The 23,144-nt window shown below is 37.7% G+C and overlaps 1 protein-coding gene and 1 long non-coding RNA gene across 3 annotated transcripts in view; one reads left to right on the top strand and one right to left on the bottom strand.

Annotated features, from left to right (window-relative positions):
- The window catches only part of meis1b (Meis homeobox 1 b), a 598,746-nt gene that overhangs the window by 147,022 nt on the left and 428,580 nt on the right, over positions 1 to 23,144 (top strand). The gene's annotated exons all lie outside the window — the stretch shown is intronic.
- On the bottom strand, positions 1,893 to 23,089 carry LOC108191969 (uncharacterized). Of its 2 annotated transcripts, XR_015505675.1 has the most exons (4): positions 23,013 to 23,089; positions 7,473 to 7,565; positions 3,260 to 3,340; positions 1,893 to 3,162 (listed from the first exon to the last, which is right to left on the bottom strand). It is a non-coding gene; the product is annotated as an uncharacterized LOC108191969 (long non-coding RNA). The 2 variants fall into 2 exon arrangements; XR_015505676.1 differs by lacking the exons at positions 1,893 to 3,162; positions 3,260 to 3,340; positions 7,473 to 7,565 and adding exons at positions 12,992 to 13,121; positions 15,384 to 15,479.

The raw sequence follows: 23,144 nt of genomic DNA, 5'->3' as shown, positions 1-23,144 counted from the left end.
TCAGTTGGTGTTTCTGTGTGGAGTTTGCATGTTCTCCCTGCCTTCGCGTGGGTTTCCTCTGGGTGCTCTGGTTTCCCCCACAGTCCAAAGACATGCGGTACAGGTGAATTGGGTAGGTTAAATTGTCCATAGTGTGTGTGTGTGTGTGTGTGTGTGTGTGTGTGTGTGGATGTTTTCCAGAGATGGGTTGCGGCTGGAAGGGCATCCGCTGCATAAAAACTTGCTAGATAAGTTGGCGGTTTATTCCGCTGTGGCGACCCCGGATTAATAAAGGGACTAAGCCGACAAGAAAATAAATGAATCTATGCCCACCTATATATTTTTTTTTATTTAATGTTGAGTATTCAGTATGCACCCAATAAGCCTAGCAGATATTCCACGTCATAAATATTAGGTTAGATTTAGGCGGCTAGCACCTAAAGACAATGTTATTTTGATGTCCAATAACGATTTAGTTGATTTTAGATGTGTTGGAAAGTGACCAAAATCCAAAGTCAATGTTAAACCAACGTCATATTGACATCAAATACTGACATTTATTTGTCAGGTATGGCAACCACAATCCAACGTCTGATAGACGCCATAGTGGTAACATCCATACAACATCAAGCTGTAACATCATTAGATGTAGATTTTGTTGTTTTAAGGGTGGGTTGAAAAGTAACCAAAATGCAATGTCTGTCCAATGTTGGACATTGACGTCGACTAGACGTTGGGTTTCATTTCCAAACAAATACAGTTTAGCTCCAACACACCTGCCTGGAAGTTTTTGTATACATATAAAGAGCTTGATAAGCTGCTTCAGGGGTGTTTAATTGGGGTTGGAACTGAAATATGCAGGACCCTTCAGGACAAATTTTGGTCACCCCTGGGTTAACCGCAATCAGTTTCCTAAAACTATTTGAGCAGCTATACAGTTTGGACTAATAACATTCTATTACTTGAACACAAACTTGAAATGTTTGAGATTTGAAATGAAAGCAAGTCATTTTCCCATATCTAGCCCCCAAGCTTAGGCCTTTATCACTACAGTGATTCAATTCTTTCAAAATAAAGGGAATCGATACTCACTCTTGACTTTTCAAAATTTACTAATTATCAACTGTTTTATACTTTAAAGAATATATAAACATATTTTAGATTTGTTTTATTGCACATACTCCATTCTATTAAAAAGATTAGTTAAGATGGTTGTATGCAAATTGTCTGATATTAAATGAGGTAACATGCAAGTTTTAATGCAAGTTTGCATTAGAAAGTCCAAATCTTTTGCATCAGATCATTTAACTAATCTCTGTATCTTGCAAATATATCAGCAGAGAGTCAGAGACACACATTCACTGCTGACCCAGCCTAACCTCAATAAAATAAAATAAACATAATATAATATAAAATAACAATGTTACATTTTAATTCATTCATTCATTTTCTTGTCGGCTTAGTCCCTTTATTAAATCCGGGGTCACCACAGTGGAATGAACCGCCAACTTATCCAGCAAGTTTCCACACAGCGAATGCCCTTCCAGCCGCAACCCATCTCTGGGAAACATCCACACACACATTCACTCTCACATTCATACACTACGGACAATTTAGGCTACCCATTTCACCTGTACCGCATGTCTTTGGACTGTGGGGGAAACCTGAGCACTCGGAGGAAACCCACACGAAGACAGGGAGAACATGCAAACTCCACACAAAAACGCCAACTGAGCCGAGGTTCGAACCAGCGACCAATGTTACATTTTTTGCTACTTTATTCAATTGAAAGCTCTATGTTACAAAGCAGTATGCCTGAAAATTAAAGTAATGTCTAAAAATATAAAACTAAGTCTTGGACACTACTACAGATGCCTCATTGAGTTTGACAGGTTGTGACATTCATCAAATCAGTGGAAAAGCCTTCATTTTATTTCCATCTCTGCACACGTCCTAATTACTCTGCCTCCGCTAATTCATTTACGCCACTTTGCATTTTATAAAATCAGGTTTTTTTTTCTGAAGGAAAAAAAAAAATACCTGAAACTAAATCTGAGCTTTAGAATAATGCATTAAAAACACATACCTAAGCCAGGACAATAAGCACTGATGTCGAAGGCGACAGGTCAAATTTTTACTGAATTTTAGTTTATTTAAATATGTTTAGTGTTTGAAATTCATAATCTGAAAACATTTGGTTTGGGAGTTGCCAAAATTAAATGGATTAAAATAAAAGTAAAAAAATAAAAATAAAAATAGTCATGCAATTTTTTTGGGGAACTACTTAATTGTTTTATGTTAAATTTGTGAAAAAAAAATTGTTTAACTTAATTTCTTCATGTTGTCCCCACACAAATTGAATGTGTGGGACCCATTTTTACAGTGTGGTCTTTGACTTTCTCTCAAAAAAAGACTTTTGCTGCTTGTTCAAACCACTTAAAATAAGCTGAAACAACACAATTCTAACATTTTTTTATGTTCGATGCACTTAAATATATAAAACAAGTGTAAGTTAATTTAAATGATTTGTGTTAGGACAACATTATGGAATTATGTAGAACCTATTTCTTTATATGTTCAATCCACTTAAATCTGTAAAAGCAGTTGTAAGTTAACTTAATCAATTTGTGTTGGGACAACATGAAGGAATTGTGTGGAACCCAGCATTTCTTACAGTGTTCCTTAAATAATTTCCGCACCTGAAGTGTATAGTTTCGCGATCCGAAATGAAAATAGTTAATTAGAGTTGAATAAAACATGCTTTGACTATCAGTAGCACAGAGCAGGGGATCAAGTGCTCGGTTAAAGGATCGTCAGATCAATGTTATTGCGCTGCACTCAGGTTACTGGAACACAACCGACAGGAAATGATGATCATTAATAAGAAAACGACTGTTTTACTCTGTGCAAAACACTGATGTACTGAGCAGGAAGCACATTCAGCACATGATAGGCCTGCTGTAGTCTCGATAACACTTGATGGGTTATTTATTATTAGTTGCATTTTGTTATTTTCAGTTCACATCGTTTTCCCCTGCTGCTGTCAGAACACGAATTCGGCCCACTTTTTGGTTTGTGGCCCACCAGTTGAGAGTCATTGATTTAGTATGACAGCGTTCACATTTTATATAGAGCCGAATACCAGAATGTCTTGTTCGTTTTCCATGGCCGGACCACTTGATCCTAAAACAGCAAAAGAAAAAGTGCAATAAATAGTGAACATATCCTTAAAAAAAGAGAAAAAATACATCAGTAAATCATTTTAATGGGATTCACCAACCATACACTTCTTCTTCTTCTGCAGATCTTTGTGTTCAGCTGCGCGCTCTGGGCTTTGGGTGCGCTCTAAATGTGGAAAACGCTGCAAAGAAGCGCAGGGAATAAAAACTACAGAAATGAGGTCATGTTCCTGGATTAGACGCGCACAATGCAAAGGAGGAGAAACTAAAATTAAAACTAAATGAAACGGCATTCATAAAACATTGAATGTTTTTGCATTTCAGATGAATTGTCCTCTGAGACGCAATTCAAATGTGAATTTTAAGAAATTAGGACAAAGTGCCTCATTATCCTCGACAAGAAGAGTGAGAATTGCTCATCTCCTTAGTGGAAAGACAAATGCGAAACTGGCCCAAAAATGCTATTTAGAATCAAGCTGCTGGAAGAATTTACAGTTGTTTATGAATTTATAAATTATTTATGTTTCGACACAAAGTCAAGCACCTGAAATTGATTTTATTGCAGCAACCCAAATACGCCAGGCTGATTTAATCAAATTTAACTATATTTAAACTACAGTGTAGTCTTTGTTAGTCGATGGTTACACTCTCAGAAATAAAGGTACAAGAGCTGTCACTGGGGCACTACCTTTTCAAAAGGAACTTATTTGTACCTAAAGAGTCCTAAGTCGTACATCAAAGGTACATATTGGTACCAAAATGTACCTAAAATGTACCTTTGAGGTAGTAGTGCACCAGTGACAGATTTTGTACCTTTATTTCTGAGAGTGTATATATTAACTTTATTCAAAATATTGCTAACAATTTAGTTCACTTAACAACTCACACTATTCTACTGACTGGTTACATATTTCCAACATTTTTTTAAATAACAGTAACTCTTTAGTTTACATAACAACTAGACAAATAGACTTTTTAAGACTTAAAATTTAGTTTTTTGAGATTAATATTATTATATTTTAAGACCTTTTAAGGCCCCTTGAACACCTCATGAATTAGTAGTTGCATGGGTCACACTTTACAATAAGGTTCATTAATTAATGTTAAGTAATGCATTTACTAACATGAACAAACACTGAACAATACATTTACTACAGTATTTATTTATGTTAATAAACGTTAGTTAATGAAAATATAGTTATTTATTGTTAGTTCATGTTAACTCATGGTGCATTAACTAACGTTAACAAGTTTTCATGGACTTGAATGTTATAATGCATTAGTAAATGTTCAAATATGATTAATAAATGCCGTACATGTGTTGTTCATGATTAGTTCATGTTAGTAAATACATAACATAACTCACACTATTAACTACTAGCTTATTATCTGCCTGTCATTAAAATTTATATATATTTTTTGTAATTATAAAGGATGATCTCGTTCTACATCTCTAATCCTACCCAAAACCCTTAACTAAACCGAACTACTACTTTCATAACTATTAATAAGCAGCTAGTTAACAGTTTCTTGAGCTTATAGTCATAGTTAGACGATTGTTACACATTTACAACATTCTTCAAAATATTGCTAATGCTTTAGTTTACGTAACAACTCACACAATTATCTACTGGCTTATTACCTGACTGTTATTAAAATAATATATCGAAAGTATCGTAATGATTTAGTTTGCATAACTCACACTATTATCTACTAGCTTATTATCTATCTATTATTAAGATATTAACTGTTTATTAGTAAATATTAAGGATGTTTTCATTCTACATTTCAAGTCCTACCCAAAACCCATAACTAAACCCAACCGCTACCTTGATAACTATTAATAAGCAGATAATTAATAGTTTTGTTGAGCTTATAGTCTTATTTAGTCGATGCTTACATATTCACAACATTCTTCAAAATATTGGTAATGCTTTAGTTTACGTAACAACTCACACTATTAAATACTGGCGTATTACCTGCATATTATTAAGCTCTTAACTGTTTAGTAGTAATTATAAAAGATGATCTCATTCTACATCCCAAGTCCTACCCAAAACTTACACCTAAATCCAAATCCTACCTTAATAACTATTAATAAGCAGCTAATTAACAGTTTATTAAGCTTATAGACTTAGCTAGTCAATAGTTACACATTTTAAACATTGTTTAAAATTACAGTAACTCTTTAGTTTATATTAAAACACACAGTTATCTACTGGCTTATAACCTGCCTATTATAAAGTTATTAACAGTTTATTAGTATTTATAAAGGATGATCTTATTCTACACCCATAATCCTACTCAAAACCCATGCCTAAACCCAACTACTACCTTAATAGTATTAATTAGCAGCTAACTCATAGTTTATTAAGCTTATAGTCTTGTTAAAGGCATCAATTGTACATTAAATATAGTGTAACTATAATATCTTACATTGTTTTCAACCAAACAAAAAATTCAAGGGTGAGTATATGATGACAGACTTTTCATTGTAGATGAACTGTCCCTTTAAATACACTTTATATGACATTGGTTAATGTATACCACAGTCTTAAACGCACAGCCCGAAAATACGTACGTTTTTGTTCTGTTGTTTCTCAGGAGTTGAACTTATGCGCGCAACACCACAGCAGAGACTCTTGGGAAGGTACATATGGGAGCGCTTGACAAGGGGGTAACTTGATAAATTGTTTTTCTCTTCTCACGCTGCAGTTGTTTCATCACCTCACGACGCTTTGCTTTGCATATACCACGAAAAACAGCTATTGTAATTAAAAGGTGGCACGGTTCACCTCTCGATGCTGTGCTAGTAAATTGTTAGCAGGGGGGGTTGGAGAGGGTCTTCGTGCCCTCCACCTCCTCAGGTCTTTGCCTCGGAGACATCTGCGTATGACAGCCTGAATCAAGCACCCCTGCCTCTGAGCACGCGTCACCTACCAAAGTGAAAGGTTTATCGCCTTGGAAACACATCTGTAAGCATCCAGTCTGGTGTGTTAAACATCCAGAAATGGTGTATGGAATCGTAAGTAAATAGGTTGCTTTTTCTGCTTTAATTATAGGACCAGTTGGCTCGCTTAATTGTGTTTAGTTCATTTGCTTGAGAAGAGAGATCTCCAGGGTTTCTGTAGTTAAATTGAGGACTTTTGAAGATATTTTTAAGATCATTCCGATTGAAATTTGACACTTATGCAGGGCTAAATGATACAGATTTTTTCTAATGGCTCAACTGGAAAATATTTTTACTTCTGAAATTGTATAATTTAGTTATTTCTTTTCAATGTATTTTAAATAACATGTCAAAACAAGCAAAACTTTATACATGCAAAACTGTATACATGCACTTTTTCCCTTAACATAACCTTTCTTTAAAATAAAAAGGAAAAATGATTTAAATAATTTAAGACCTACAACATAATATTTCAGTCAATTTAAGACTTTTTAAGACTTAAAATTTAGTTTTTGAGATTAATATTATTATATTTTAAGACCTTTTATGGCCCCCTGAACACCCTGATCTCATGAATTAGTAGTTACATGGGTCACACTTTACTATAAGGTTCATTAATTAATGTTAAGTAATGCATTTACTAACATGAACAAACACTGAACAATACATTTACTACAGTATTTATTCATGTTAATAAACGTTAGTTAATTTTAAATTTAGTTCTTTATTGTTAGTTCATGTTAACTCATGGTGCATTAACTAACGTTAACAAGTTTTCATGGACTTGAATGTTAATAATGCATTAGTAAATGTTCAATTATGATTAATAAATGCTGTACATGTGTTGTTCATGATTAGTTCATGTTAGTAAATGCATTAACTAATGAACCTTATTGTAAAGTGTTACCGTTACATGTGTGCCCGCGAAGCTGTTACAAAAAAAAGTTCTTGTGTTGTGAAAACATTTAGGAATGTTCTGTAATGAGGCTTTGACGGTGTTAGATGAAAGCAATCGCAGGTGGAGAGAATGAGTTCGAAACCCAAGCTCTGGACTTATCCTTGATGTGTGTTGGAATTAACAAAAGCACTAGAAAATGTGTCCTGGAGTAGATTTTTGAGAACCGAGAAATATGTGTTCGTGGGAACATATGGCTGCATTTTATCTATAAAACAAATGCTATGGGGCGGTACTGCTGACTATTTACCTTCATAGACAGGCTCATTCTGAAGATATAGCCCTATATACATTTTTGAAGATCACGGATTATGTAGCCAGAAGTGTGTATGGCTGCATTTCGTCTTAATACAAAGATATGAGGTTGTTTGACGCCATTTCTTTTTAAGCTTACCAGCTGACCGCTTACCTCCATGTGAACGGCTTTCCCACTGTTACCAGTTTGTCCAGTTAGCTCGCCATGTATGTTGGTGGACTTGAAACGCAGAGGAGTTGACCACAACTAACGGGTTCGTTTTCGGTGAGGAAACAGTTCCAGAAAGCAGGTAAGACAAAAACAGAAGCCAAAAAATAGAATTAATAAGTAAATAAGAGGGTGAGAATGTGGTCAAATCTGAAAACATGGTCAAAACCAGGGGGCTTTTCTTTCTGGATTGCTTTTTGAAACTGTTGGTTGGGTTTAGAGAAGGAGGAGGGTGGGTCAGTCAGTCAGTCAGCCAGTCAGTCAGCCAGTCAGTCGACAGCGGCCTCTGGTGGATTTACACAAAAACAGCAGGCACAACTGGCACTCACCAAAGAAATTAGAGATTTCAAAAAGCATACGCATTGGCTCTGGTGGATTTCCGTAAACAAAAACTGCAAAAAAAACATACCTCCTGGGACATATTTGGCACTCTCCAAAAATGCATATAGCGGTATGTTTTCAGTCTCGTGAAGGGTGATCCTGGAAACCAGGTTAAACAAAACCCAAGTGTGAGGCTGCGGTAGAAGCAAATGCCTGCGATGGGTTTTATAGGTTGGGTTTAGGGAAGGGGGTGAGTAGATAAGTCAATATCAAGCTGGTATATTACCTGCTGAGCAGCTCCTCTTATGGACACGGACAAGAAGAATGTTAATATTCACAAAAATGTACACAAATGTACACAAAAATGTATTGCACTTATGAGAAAACTTACCTCAATAACGTATTTGAGATTGTCAAAAATGTACACGCCACTCTCTAGGGCAGTGTTTCTCAACCACATTCCTGGAAGACCCCCAACACCGCAAGTTTTGGATGTCTCCTTTGTCTGTCACACCCATTACAGGCCATTCAATTTCTACTGGAGCTGGAGCTCTGCTCTTCTCAAGTGGCTCTGCAGTGAGCACAACTTGAATAATTCAGACTTGTATTATTTCAGAGAAATGTAAAATTATTACTATAGTAATGTAAAAAAAAAAAAAAGTTAACTGTCATGCAGGAAATTTCTGGGAATGTAAATTTACGGTTATTCACTGTATGTATTAAGGAAACTCAATGTTAAAATAGTGACCATTTGTTTACAGTACATCTATGTCGACCTTTGCTAAAGCTGGCATGTCCCCTGGCACACACACCGGTGGCACAAGACCAAACAGCCGCACACAAACTCAGTTCTTCAGAGAAGACCGCTAGACCAGTTTGTCCCCTGTATTTTATTATGTTTTGATTAAATCTGACGAAACATAATATTTTAATTGAATGTTTAGAGCCAAACCCCTCTGAGCAATAAATTCCCTGCATCTAGCGATCGCGTTTCTCCAGTAATTGCATTTACATAAATGATGTTTGATGGAATTATCATGCAGGTTATATGAGCGCAGGATAGACACAGGGAATGCTGGAGAGACAGATGAGACAGGCTGAATGAATACACAAATCAGCTCGGCCCGGTAAAACTAAAGGCAAAGCATTAACTGTGCCAAAGAATGTCTCCATATTCTGTTTTTACACTTTAAATTTTGCACACTTAGCTAAAGTTAAGTGATGGAATAGGGATTGTATCAAACAGTATCAACATTTTAATAGTCATTTATTTTGCAAGCACTTTAATTGGCTGCAACATTTAACTACAGTATACTTAAAAATAATTGTATGATGTCATATGATGTCATGTATGTATATGCATATAGACATGTAGTTGTAATATAATCACTTGTACCTAATAATTATAGAAGGAGATATTTTGTTTTAATTTATTTATATTTATTTTATTTATTTTTTGCATAAGTATAATGTGGAGGATCTTTTTTATATATTTGCAAACATTCTGTAATTGTACATATCCCCCCCCCAAAGAAAAAATAAACTTTATATATATATATATATATATATATATATATATATATATATATATATATATATATATATATATATATATATATATATAATTAAACCTATTTTTTCAAAAATATTTTCCATTATTTCCATGGCATTTCATCATAAGAATATCAAACCATAATGTGTCCATTTGACACATATTTACTATTTTTTTGTAATTTTTGCAAAGTAGATGGCTACAAAGGAAATCTAAAAACAAAATATTTTCCACATGGTAATTAATTAAATTCATAAATGTTGGTTTTATGTTGGGACAACATGAATGAATGAAGTTAACTTATTAGTTTTTTTTTTTTCAAACGTAAGCGGGTTAAACATAAAACAACGAAGTTGCCCAAACAAAATCTCAAGAATTGTGTCGTTTCAGATTTTAAAAAAGTAGTTTGAACAAGAACTAAATATTTTCGTGAGTGAGCTGATGACTATTTGTCGTTTTAGTTTTATTTTCTGTACAAAACAACTGTAAATGCATTTAACATTCGACTTTGAGCCGCTCCATCTCTATGACTGATAGATCTGGGAAACCCTCAATAGGCGCACACTTACCCTGCTCTAAAAATAGACCTTATTAAGGGCAAAGTGATTAAATCAGCAAGAGGTTTATGTTGCTGGATTTTTCTGGCCAGGGTCAGCGCCCCAGTTATTTTAAGGACGACGCAATTAGAGCTGCGTTCATTTACAAAGGAAATTTTTCTCCAGTTTAAACACCAGAGTCGTCCATCAACATGGAGTGTATAATTACAATGTATAAGCACTCCGTTTCTGCAGTCATCTGAATACAATAAGTGCCATGGAGGGGCTGCTATTAATGTGCCACTCAAACTCTGACGCCGGTGCAGACTTAATGCGAGTTGCCCCGTCAGACCTGTAAGTAATGGGATGGGTTAAAGCGATCTACTGTAACATGAAGACCACTTGTGGCATATATATACACGCACGACTTCAAAGATTTCAAGTGGATGTCAGCTATTGATGGGGGCTGGATCAGACGACAATATGTGCTTGAAGAACAATAGAGATGCTGCCGGACCTCAAAGACTGCTCTTTATTTTCAAAGGGAAGCAGGTTCAGCATAGCTTGTCCAACCTTACCATTCAAAGTGGAAAGAATGTGTAATGGTTAGGTTTTATGTTTGGTCCTCAGACATTTGTAATGGTTTTAATCTTGACTTGATATTCTTTTTTCTGTGGGAGTCAAGGCATCTATAGCGCTTTTGCAATGTAGATTGTGTCAAAGCTTGGAGAATAAAAAATAAAAAGCCATAGCACCCTTTCAGGGGGGAAAAAATCCAGCATATCAGGTTTGCAGGAAGGTTGCTTGCGTAATTCTAGTTAAATTAAAACCTATTCTTATATCACTCAGTACGTTTACATGGACAGCAATACTCGATTAAGACAATACTCTTAATTAAGAGTTTATGATGTTAACAGCAATTTTTGATGTTCTTAATCTGACTAAAGTCCTAATCAAGCTAAACAGAAATCGAATTAAGATGTGGAGTATTCTTATTCTTGTCACATTATTAAGTCCAGTACAGACATGTAAACACTGTAAACTATTGTCGAATGAATGGTAATGCAATGACGTTTTATCGAACTATGTACTATAACGTAAAAATTGAACATGAAAGGAACATTCAAAAAGCAACTCATGTAAACACCTTAATTATATTATTGTCTTATTCAGATAAAGGCAAATCATTTGATTACTGATGTCCATATAAATGTAGTCATTGTTGAAGACTGATTCAGTCTAATTCAGTTCAGATTAATACAAATGTCACTGTTGAAGGAGGATTAACCGAAGGGCAGCTTCAACCAAGCAAGCCGGAGGTGACAGTGGAAAGTAACCAAAACTCCACCAACTGAAGGATCCAGGCTTGGTCTGTGTGACCAGATCTCCACTAGCCGAAAATAAAGGCATATCTGCAGTCTAGTGGCCTGTTTCCATTCGGTAAGGTATGGTTCTGTTTGGTACTCTTTTATGGCTATTTCCACTGTCAAAAGGGACCTAAAAGCGAATTGTACCGTACCCCTTTTTGGGTACCCTTTGTAAAGGGTACTTAGCACAACAAAAGGGTACCAAAAGGTGGAGCACAAGATGATACGTCACTCGCTCGTGCAACAAACTAGGAGAATGAAAACAAAGGAACCGTCATTTTTAAAAACACAGCCAGCACATTACACTGTAATAATATATACATATAATAACAAGCCATGGTCGACCTGAGCTCAAACAAACCTTGACGCCGTCTTGATAAACAGCTACAAAGCCAAGTAGAAGAGCAGAATCTACTTTGTGCCCCTTAGTTTTTTACAAGGCTGTCTAAAGTTGTCCTCATTTGTAAGTCGCTTTGGATAAAAGCGTCTGCTAAATGACTAAATGTAAAGCATGAGCGGTTTCGCTTTCTCGCGATTGCTTGGCACGCATCTATATTTGAATTAACAAACTTCTTGAGCTAATGCTAATAATGTGTGCGTGACTATTAAAGTGCTTCTGACATCCGATCCTTTCAGAAACGGACAAATATGAGATTGACGCATGAAAAAACAAAGAAGAATCTGGAAAAAACAAAGGAGCAAATGATTGTTTCAGCAACCTAAAACATCAACAAACTATTATTGCCACCTTTTGGACTACTATGAACTTGGGAATGACGGAATTACTTTCTAGCTAGATGTGTGGTATACATGTGCTGGTGAAGGATAAAGATACAGATGAGAGGTTTGCACTGATTGACTGACTGAATAACTAACTGACTGACCATTGGAACCCTTTTAGCAGTGGAAACGCAAGCCTGATAAAGGTGACCCATACCGACCTTTACCATACCAGGTGTAAGATGCTTGAGAACTGTGAGCATCCATTGTGAAGCAGGTTAGGGTTAGGCATAAGTAGGTTACAGTCTGGGGATTCAGACTAGCCGAAGGAACATTGCTGATCCTTGCAGGAGCACAGTCTTGTGCTCTTTGTTCAGGCCGGATCCAAAATTGTGGGAATCTCAGTTTAAGGAGAAACAGACAGACTTACATGAGCATAGATGCCATTCAAGTCATAGTTTTTTTGGGTAGTGTTCACAACTCTGATTACACTGATCAATGTTGCCTGAAAATCCTTAAGAAGATTTTGATTTCACTGGATTTCACAAATATTTGTTTCATGTGTATGCTAATGCAAAAAGAAAGAAATAAATGTCCATGCAATGAATGTTAGGAGCAAAACAACATTGGATCCTATTAGCCTCCACTGTATAGGAAAAAAATCTGACATAAAGACATGAAGAATGTTAATTTATTAATTTGACAATGTCTATCCTCTAGTGGCTGACACATAAATAAGCAAAAATGGCAATAATGATTATTTCCAAACAGGTTTCTCAAGGAAATCTTCTTATTATTCGACTGTTCCTTTCAGAAATTTGTGCCATTAACATGTCCCCTTGAAACAAATCTAAAATTGCTTCCAGCAAATTCTGTATTTGTGTTGCTTAGAGGTAAGAAAATAGACGTTTTACACTGTCAAAACCCAAGGTTGTATTTTATCCCTGAAGATGTTTGGAGACGAGTAGTCTGCTTAAGGCCTCAGCGCTCAGCGATCCTATTAAGAAGTGCCTTGTAAGAGCTTTCCTCCCCTCCTTTCAGGAAATGGCTGCTGTAATGTCTTTCCCTCACTGTTTTGGAATGCCGCTCAGCTCCCATGCTGGGAAAATAAGTGAGAAAGAGAAAAATGATTAAATCATTTTTTCAGGGGGGCCCTCTTAGAACAACATTGGTCACATTGTCAAAGGCCGATTCAGTGCTAGTGTTACAGAGGCTGACTTACTTCCAGGGAGTTTTTGAGCCCTGCGCCGCATGTGAAGGCAGCGAAAAAATACACTATGGGTTGAGGGCTTCTTACGGAGATTGAGGACTACGAGTGGCAATGCAGGTTATGCTGAAAGGATAATTTGCAGCACACGACACTGCTGGAGATGGTCAACTTTTTCTCCCAGACTCCCTCTGAGCGCGGGATCTCTTCTTCAACTCAAGGAACTGCCCATTCCAGCCTCCATGGCTGAAAAATGATATCATAATTAGCAATCTGAGGGAAGGCTGATGTGCTATCTAAGTCCCATCTTAGCTTTTGTCGTGATTAAGGGCATAGTACGATGCCTGGGGGCAGTCTCCTCTTGTCTGAATGAGACGGATTGTATTACCGGTCCCGCACCAGACAGACTAGGGCAGGTAGCCCATCAACAAACTGCTTTATGATGGCGAGACAGCGAGCACGCTAGCATTGTCACTGCTGGCAGCTCACGCTCTTGGTTTTGAGTGTCACGTCAAAGGCTTTTTCTTCCCTCGTCTTTGAAATGCCGAACAGGAGGCTGCGCTGCTTTGGCCAAAGAAGGAAAACAAACAAAAAAACTTCAGCCTTGATTACCTGCCTCATCTGATCCAATTACCAGAAAGCTTTTACAATAATTCCAGTGTTATTTGAGGGATGGCGGAAGGCTCTTCCATTTAATGCTTCATTCAGATTAACCGGCGAAAAACATCAGACTGTGAACGTCCCGACATGCACAATGCACCGCAAAGTAACAGCCGGTAGACTACGAAATGGAGAATTGCTAGACACTGGCTTTATTCCGAAACCAAAGAAAAAAAAGTGAACTGTTTTCTGTGGATATAGGCAGCTACACTCTCTAAAATGTGGGTGCCTTATTGAAACTGGTGATTCAGTGGAAAACCTTTGAAAACACTACTACTACTACTACTGCTGCTACTATATATCAGGGAAAATAAGTTTTAAAAATGTCACCATTTTTCTTAGAAATGATATTTCTAAAGGTGCTGTTAACTTGAGTTTCACCCGGATGTTGGTAACAACCATAGAAATCCATATATGCAAAGAAAACCCAAATCTAATTAGCTTAGACATTAAGTTCTGCTTAATAAAATGAAATGACGCAGGGGAAAAAGTATTGAACACATGGAGAAAGGGAGCCTGAACTCAAACTCAGTCATGTCAACCCACTGCCCACAAGGCTATCGGCACTGACGCCATATTGTTACTTTCACATGACCTATTAGTGTCAGTAGCATTGCTTTTCTTCCATTCATCAATCCTCTCCTGTTGCCTCATGGGATCATGTTTTTCCTTCGAATAAGCAATTCTGAAGTTCAGCAGAAAGAGTAGGTCATCTGTGTACTTTTCTTCTGCTTTTTTTATGTGTTAGGGTTGCGTGATATCTCATTTCAGCATCGATATCGCTATGTGCAGATCCACAATAGTCACATCGTAGGATTACAGTTCAGCAGGAATCTCAGTTCAGTGCACATGTTTTTTGGAGCTACTGCAACGTTTAATCATAATACAGTGAAAATGACTTGGTCAAACTACTTATTTTAAAACAACACAAGTTGAAAAAACACAACTCTAAAGATTTTCTTTTTCGGGGGGAAGGAGGAGGGATGCAACTGAATTGAATAGACAATATTGAATTGTTCAATATTGGACTTACTTTTGCTCGCTGGAGGAAGGTTGACACCATGGCTGAAGTATTTCTTTCAGACAGGTAATGTTATGTTTTAAAGGGAACATAGTTTACCCCTTTTTAAGATTTAATATTAATATTTTGGTTCTTCTGAGTGTGCCAGTTTAGGTTCAGTTCAAAACACAGTTCAGATTTTGTTTATTATAATGTTTTAAAAAGTGTACACAGGTCATTGTTTTAGGGCTGTGTTGCTTCCAACGCAATCTCATGGCAATTCGTAACTTTTTGATTTAGTGGCTAATTCGTATGAATTCATATTAACTAATTTGTACAATTTAGTATGATTTGCTCATCACCCAATGACGCTTAGGGTTAGGGGTGGGGTTGAGTGCCACGCCTTCTTTTTAAAATCGTACATTTTCGTACGACTGAACTTATACGAATTCGTACTAATTAGCCACTAAACGGACAAAACATAAAATACTTACGTTTCCTCATGAGATCAGGCTGGTTGCTTCACATGGAAATTAGTTTCGACTTCCCGCCCAACGTAACAAGGGAGCAGAGCCAAGAGCTCCCCCGCTCTGTGTTTGGCAACAGACAGGGAGAAGCAACATGAGTGAGAGGACCAGCATTCAGCCGTACATGTACGACTCGGACACAGACCAGGCAGAGAGTACAAAATCTTTGTCTTTGTATAGTTTTACAGCCAACTGTGTGTTAGTTTAAAGTTTAGAGCTTGTACACTGAAACTAATAACCACGCACACTGAATTAACTTTGACTGAGGCACACCAGGCACGCACATTCGAATGCTATTTAAAATAAAACTATTCAGATGGCGCTCTGTGGCGTAGCAGAAATATGAAGTGTCCCGAATCCTGGCTGAGCGCCGTGTATAGCCGCCGTCTTGAAGCGCTGTTGAGTGTACCCTAATAGAAACTTATGTTTAGAATTCTAAAATGCATGGCGCTGCGTGGTGCGATGCTGAGAGTTGCCGGTCGCACACTTCTGGTGTGCGACCTGCAGGCAAGTTCGTTATTTTATTCCTAATGGAGCGACACTCACATGAGGCAACGCTCTGGAAACTTTCCTGCTGCACCTAGTTAAGATCACAGGGAGCTTCAGTGACCGCAAGAAATGCAAACGGCTGAAGTTTAAGGTAGACGCAATGAAAAGTAAACATGTTTGCAAACCTACCTGCAAACAAACTAAGTTACAAACAATAATTCCGTTTAGAACCTTAATGTGGTGAATGTTGATGTTGTGTTGAGCCCAGTGAGCCTTACATCTAAAAATAAAGCAAGGGTTTTCCTTTAGTGACACTGGTTTGACTAACACGCTGAAAATGGCGGACGTGAAACAACAAACTGAGGGTATGATGATGCACGCCTGTCAATCAGTATTGGTGGGCGGGGGGACCGTACTCCTATGTCAAGTTGCGGTCGATCTAAAAAACGCCCCAATTGGTCCAACGTTTTTATGTTGTTAAATTGAAAAAAAAGTAGCTGTGCATTTATACTTCTGCGCGCTGTCTCTGTTGGTCTGCATTAACACTTCCGAAGCGCTAGTTGGCAGTGAGGTGTAAATGTTTCTCTGTGTCGAGTTTCTGCACTACTGTTTTGCTTTTCCTGAACACTTCTTGGATGTACAAGTGGCTCAAACTCGCTCATTTTGAGGCAGGAACCGGCGGACGTCCAAGAACTTTAACTATGAGGTAAACACAAAACAAAAATTTCCACCCGGAGCTCCTTCATGGGACTCTACACTTGTAAACAATCGCTCCATTGGGCTAGCGTGGCTCTCGGTCCTGCCCAGATTCGTCAGCGCAACCAAGCTGACCAATCACAGAGCTTGCGCTACACGTTGTTTTATGAGAAGTGCACGTCAGTGACGGCCACGGCGTAGGGCTATGCGTCAACGCCGGCGTTTGACGCAGAAGTATAAATCAGCCTTTTCTCTGCATATTTGCTCTGAAATAGCATGTAAGTACGGCTTAGTAATCAGTGTAATTCCTGCATGCTACCTGCCAAGCAGGGGCAGGACTGTGTTTCAGAGATTTAACCTAGCCGGTTAGCATTGTCGCAGATCACTTACTACACCTTTAATATCAACAGCAACACTTTCGCCCAATACCCAGCTGATCCAGTCGTTGTCTAGCGACATAGAAGCACAGTTGCTTTTTTTTTTCTTGTCACCAAAAAAGGCAGTTGCACCTCACATTTTGTAACGTAAATGCGCATTCAGTGTAATCAGCCCCTTACCCAGAATATAAAAATACATATAAACACATTTAGATCATTTACTGTAGTTATTACTATTGGAATGTAAAGAGACTCTTGGAAAGGGGCGACACAGTGGTGCAGTGGGTAGCACAATTACCCCACAGCAAGAAGGTCGATGGTTCGAGCCTCGGCTAAATGAATTTCTGTGTGTGGTTTGCATGTTCTTCCCGTGTTGGCGTGAGTTTCCTCCGGGTGCTCCAGTTTCCCCCACAAGTCCAAAGACATGCGCTATAGGTGAATTGGGTAAGCTAAACTGTCCGCTGTGTATCAGTTTAAATGAGTGTGTATGGATGTTTCCCAGTGATGGATTGCAGCTGGAAGGGCATCCGCTGCGTAAAACATATGCTGGATAAGTTGCCGGTTCAATCCGCTGTGGTGACCCCAGATTAATAAAGGGGCTAAGCCGAAAAGAAAATTAACAAATGAATGAACAATACAAATTTCACAAAATGGCTAATAATTTAGCCTTCAACCGCATATCACAGAAAAAAATGCACCGCGATATTAAATTTTTCCAATATCACGCAGCCCTATTATGTAAACTACACATTTTTACACTTTTATAAAGTAAGAGTGTGAATATTCATAGGCAAGACTTAATATGTCTCTCTTTTTTGCTCTTAAGCTGCTATAAGTTGATCTTCAATAACGCTTGAGGAAGTGAGCCTGTGCCTGATTTAAGATGGATGCACATTTTGGCAAGCACAACTTCTGCTGTCAAAGCCTATTAAAAGCAGTTTACATGTGCATGTCCGATTTGATGAATATGTATGTGACCTCCTTCACTGGCGGCTGCCCACTCGGCGGCACAGGGGCCCGGGGGGGCTTCAGGCAGACTCTCATTGAGGCTCAGCGTGCATAAAAGACGACGCTTTAACACCGCCAAGAAGAGACTCCCCTGTGCCTGGCTTGACCTTTAACTCTGTGGATTTAACTGGGGGATAATGGAAAGAGAAAGGGTTCGCCTTAAGACAGACAAGAGGTGGAGGCACTGATTTAAAATTCAGGTTCTGACACGCCTTAATGAAATAATCCCACCGAGCTTGTCTGTGTTCGTCTGGGGCGCAGCTTTCTTGTAAAGGAACGCGGCAGATAATAATCTCCTTTGATTTCAACAATTAAAAAAAGAGAGAGAGAGATCCGTTCTGGAAAACCCAGAGGAAGTTGTCGTTGCGCAAAGGTTGTTCTTTCATTGCTCTGGAGACTTAATTGAGCTCTGTTATTTTTCATTTAAGGCAAGACGCCGCAGGCAAAATTGACTTTTTTTCATGCACTGGTCAGTGGTGAGTTTTTTTATTACTAATAAAACACATTTCAATTATTTAATTTTATTTGCAGTAGACAGTTGAAATCAGAATTTTTAGCCTTCCTAAATTATTGATGCCCACCTGTATATTTTTTCCCCAATTTCTGTTTAACAGATATTTTTTTCAACACATTTCTAAACAATAGTTTTAATAAATAATTTCTAGTAACTTATTTATTTTATATTTGCCAGGATGACAGTACATACACCCTAAAACTTGTTTGATTTACCTTCCAAGACCATCTTTTATTTTTTTTTTTTAATATTTTGAATATTTTGAGTTTTTGCAATTACAGTTTAACGCATTACATTACCCCTACCCTACCAAAACCACGGCGTTGAAAGAAAAAAAAAAAAAAAAAAAAAAAATATATATATATATATATATATATATATATATATATATATATATATATATATATATATATATATATATATACACACACATACATACACACATATACACATCATTCCCGAGTTCCTGAGTTGACAGTGAGAAAACAGAGTGTACCATATTTGTCCAGTCCATATGTTGTAATTTAACATGAGAGGCTTGGCAACATCCAAAAGAGGGAATATACAAAAGAGGTGCATCTTAATACAAAAAGAAAAGAAAAAAAAGATGAATAAAATGAGAGAAAAAAAATCAACAAATTAATTATAAAAAAAAAAGAAAAACGTCATATACTCTTGAATCCCAAAACTGTCCAGAGGTTTCTCAGATATGCTGTTTTTTATTACTAGCAAACACATTTAAATTAAATTATTTTATTTTATTCTAGTGTTTGGACTTTCAGCAATGAAATTTAGACTAAACTGAACTTTTAACTCTGAAAACTGGACTGACACAGATTCAATTTATTAGAACTTCTATGTTAAGCTAGTTTGACACAATCCACATTGTAAAAGCACTATAGAAATGAAGCTGAACTGAACTGAATTGTGTCCAACTGTTGGTTCGACATGCCAATAACGTGCATCCCAGTGTGTTCAATTTCATGTGGACAGAGATGTTTTTAAAAACAAAAGCGGGGAAACTTCATAAAGAACTTTCATGAAAATACCGGTGTATGTGTATTTTTGGCCTAACTCATAATTGGAAAAGAGAAACTGCTTTTATGAGAGAAACGAAGTACGATTTTAGTTTTGTATTAATGAACAGTTTGGCAAGAGATTATACAGACCGTTCGCCTCCGCGCTGCTTAATTGATTTGACATCTTATTTGCCTTATATAACCAGTATCCCTGATTAAATACAGCATGTACGATTGTCCCCAGCTCTAAATTGAGAATGTCTTCCATTACAGCTGGGTTGTCTTCAGTAACCTCTCGCACGCGGCACACGGGCAGATGTAATTGGAATCCTTAATAATTGTCACCTCTCGAAAAACTAATTAAACAGCGGCCAAGGTCAAACTGGCTTTGGTAATTAACAAGGGAGCAAGCTGAAGGTAATGATCAGCGGCACTGCAAGGGCACGTATGAAAGAGAGAAAGTGGGTGTGTGTGTGCATGCAGGGGGATTTGGGTTGGTGCGAGGCAGAGGTAATCAAACTCATTTAAACTCTCATTTAAATGGTCAGATCAACATCAGTCCTGATATCTGTACGCCTGAGAGAGAGAGACAGTAAGTGATGGTACATTTGCATTTAAAAAATAATGTTTCAGTATGTTGTCTAAATGACCCCTTTTCACATGGATTAGTGAGCCCTACACCTGTGTTTCCCAACCCTGTTCCTGGAGACACACCAACAGTATTTTGGATGGATATCTCCCTTTTCTGACCTATTGACTAAGTTGCGCTTTAATGTTTGGCTGGTCAACTGTATGGTCTGGAAACCTTATATACCTGCTAGATGAACCTGTCTCATACAGCTGCCATTGCAAGGCTCAAAGACACTTTGTAGAGAGGAATTTAACACAACTGCCTCTAGGAGTCGCCAATGGAAATGAAACAGACACTCACAAAAAATGTGCGTACGCCAGCCATAAAGCTGGCGTGGAGCTGCGTACATTCCCACGTTCAGTTCATCGTTGGTAAATCCAATTGTGAGCGATTCTGAGCGTGAAACCTGGCGTACACAAAGTTTTTGTGCGTACACAGCGTTGATACATGAGGCCCCAGAAGCTAAGGGAGAGAGAAGCATAACAAAACATTGAACATTTTAACCAATAAGAAGAAATGTGGACTTGAAACACACCGAATAAATTCCAGCATGCGCATCAAGTAAAAGTCATGAAAAGTGGATAAAAGAGGTGTGATGGTATGGCATTATAGACAAAACAGGGAACTGACCACATTGTAAAACATCTGAAATGTTGTTTTAGCCATTTTAAAATTCCTCAGCCAAAATCCGTCCGCAAATGGCCCGTTTCCACAGTGGTACGGTACGGTTTGGTTTGGTATGCTCTAATGGCTGCTTCCACTGTCGAAAGGTACCGAACTGTACCGTACCACTTTTTAGGCATCCTTTGCAAAGGGTACCTAGCATGGCAAAAGGGTAGCGAAAGGCGGAGCTAGACGCGCAGCTAAACCCTATAGGTTTACAGAGAAGTGTCACTCGTGCATACGCAAGCAGGAGAATGAAAACAAAGAAACCACCATTTTTAAATACACAGCAGAGACATTACATCATAATACTATATGCATATAGAACATTTCAATATGGTGATGTCATCGGCCCATAAACATTTCCTGCTTGTTATCAGACTATTTCATAACTGTAACAAGAGATAATTCAGGATGATTAATCAATATGTAGGGCTTTTTTATTCTCTGAAGCTATAGAAATTAAAAATGTAAAACAGAAAAAAAACATTAGGAACATTGTTATTGTTTACATTCCTCAAAATGGTCTATAATAACGAGACATGGTTGACCCGAGTTCAGACAAACCTTGTCGCTGTCTTAATGTACAGCCACAAAGCCAAGAAGAACAGAAGCTACTTTTGGCTATTGCCAAAAATACACCTGTGCAATATAGGACTGATTTTGTGGTCCAGGGTCACACTTCATAGCTTCGTGGCACCTAAGTCATGTCATGTCTATTGTAGTGGCTATAGAAACCATCAGCAGTGCTTTAATAGCACATAATCTCAATGTCATGTTATAACATGCTGCCCTTTTATTGTATTACTCCTGAACCCTCGAAACATGTCATTTAGTCATTTTCTATGCAAAACAATGAGTTTCACTGTGGAAACCAGAAGCGAATGTAACAATATCTTCCTCACGCTGAAAGTAGACTTCAAAGAGGACTTGAGGTAGAACTGGAATGTATTAAATTTGCATAAAAAGTGGAAAGGTGTGGTTGTCATTCTCTTAAAAAGAAGTGCACTCAATTCTATTAAATATGCAACTGAAAATAACAATCACTGTGAAAAGCAACTAGTTTGGGATAATAATACATACACTGAAAAATGCTGGGTTCCACACAATTCCCCCATGTTGTCCCAACACAAATTGATTAAGTCAACTCAACAGTTTTACAAATTCAAGTGGATTGAACATAAAAATATTAAGTTGTCCCCCGAAAACGTAAGAATTGTGTTGTTCAGCTCATTTTAAAAAAGTTGTTTAAACAAGCAGCAAACGTTATTTTTTGAATGTATGTAACAGTAATCTTAGGCCAGAGATGGGAAGTAACAAAGTACGAATACTGTTGTACTGTACTGTAAATGTTACTGTACTTAAGTAGATTTTTCGGGTATCAGTACTTTACTCCACTATTAATTTTTTTGACAACTCTTCACTTTTACTCCTTATATTTTTACACAAATATCTGTACTTTCTACTCCTTACATTTTTTAAACCACAGTCATTACTTTCGTATAATAGTCTATATTATTTCTTGCATTGCGCAATTTGAGTGCCTTTTTGATGCGATCAGTCTATTTATCATCATTGTGCGCCTGCGTGCTCCTGCACGCGGCTTTTTTAACCAAGGCTATCCCGCCCAGTATGTAGGCTAGTTTATGAAGATTACTATAAGAAAGGCAAGGATGACTACAGAGGTAGACAATTTAACATGACTGATGCTGTCCTGTGTACATGGTAATAAGACACATTTTCAACCCAGGCTCTTTATGAAACATAGTCCGGTGGACGTTTCTGGAGACCGCGAAATATGTCTCGGGAGGTATATATTTTTGCAGTTTTTGTTTTCGTGAATCCACGAGAGGCCGCTGTGTGTGCTTTTTTGTATCTCAAAATTCTCTCTTGAGCACAGTTTGTGCCCGCGCTGTTCTTGCCTGAACCCACCAGAGGCCGCTGTTGACTGACTGTTTGTCTGACTGACTGGACGCCAGGCCAATCGACTAACCCACTCTCCTCTTTCCCTAAACCCAACCAATTGTATTGATTGACCCGCCCACCTGCTTACTTCCCTAAACCCAACCAACAGTTTACAAAAGCCATCCAGAAAAGAAAAGCCATCGTCTGAATTTTACCACGTTTTTGGATTTTACCACATTCTCAACTTAAAATTAAGTTGTTAATTTTATTTTTTGGATTCTGTTTTTGTCTTACCTTAGTTCTGGAACCACTCTTCCCCGGACTGGAACCCAGTCGTTGTCATCGTCATGATCAACTCCTCTCTGCGCCTCAAGCCTCAAGATTTCCAGCCGATGTGCACAACGAGCTAACTGGACAAACTGGTTG

Source organism: Danio rerio, chromosome 13, assembly GCF_052040795.2.
Source record: "Danio rerio strain M-AB ecotype USA chromosome 13, GRCz13ab, whole genome shotgun sequence".
Classification (NCBI taxonomy): Eukaryota; Metazoa; Chordata; class Actinopteri; order Cypriniformes; family Danionidae; genus Danio; species Danio rerio.
This window is presented reverse-complemented; position numbering and strand designations above follow the sequence as displayed.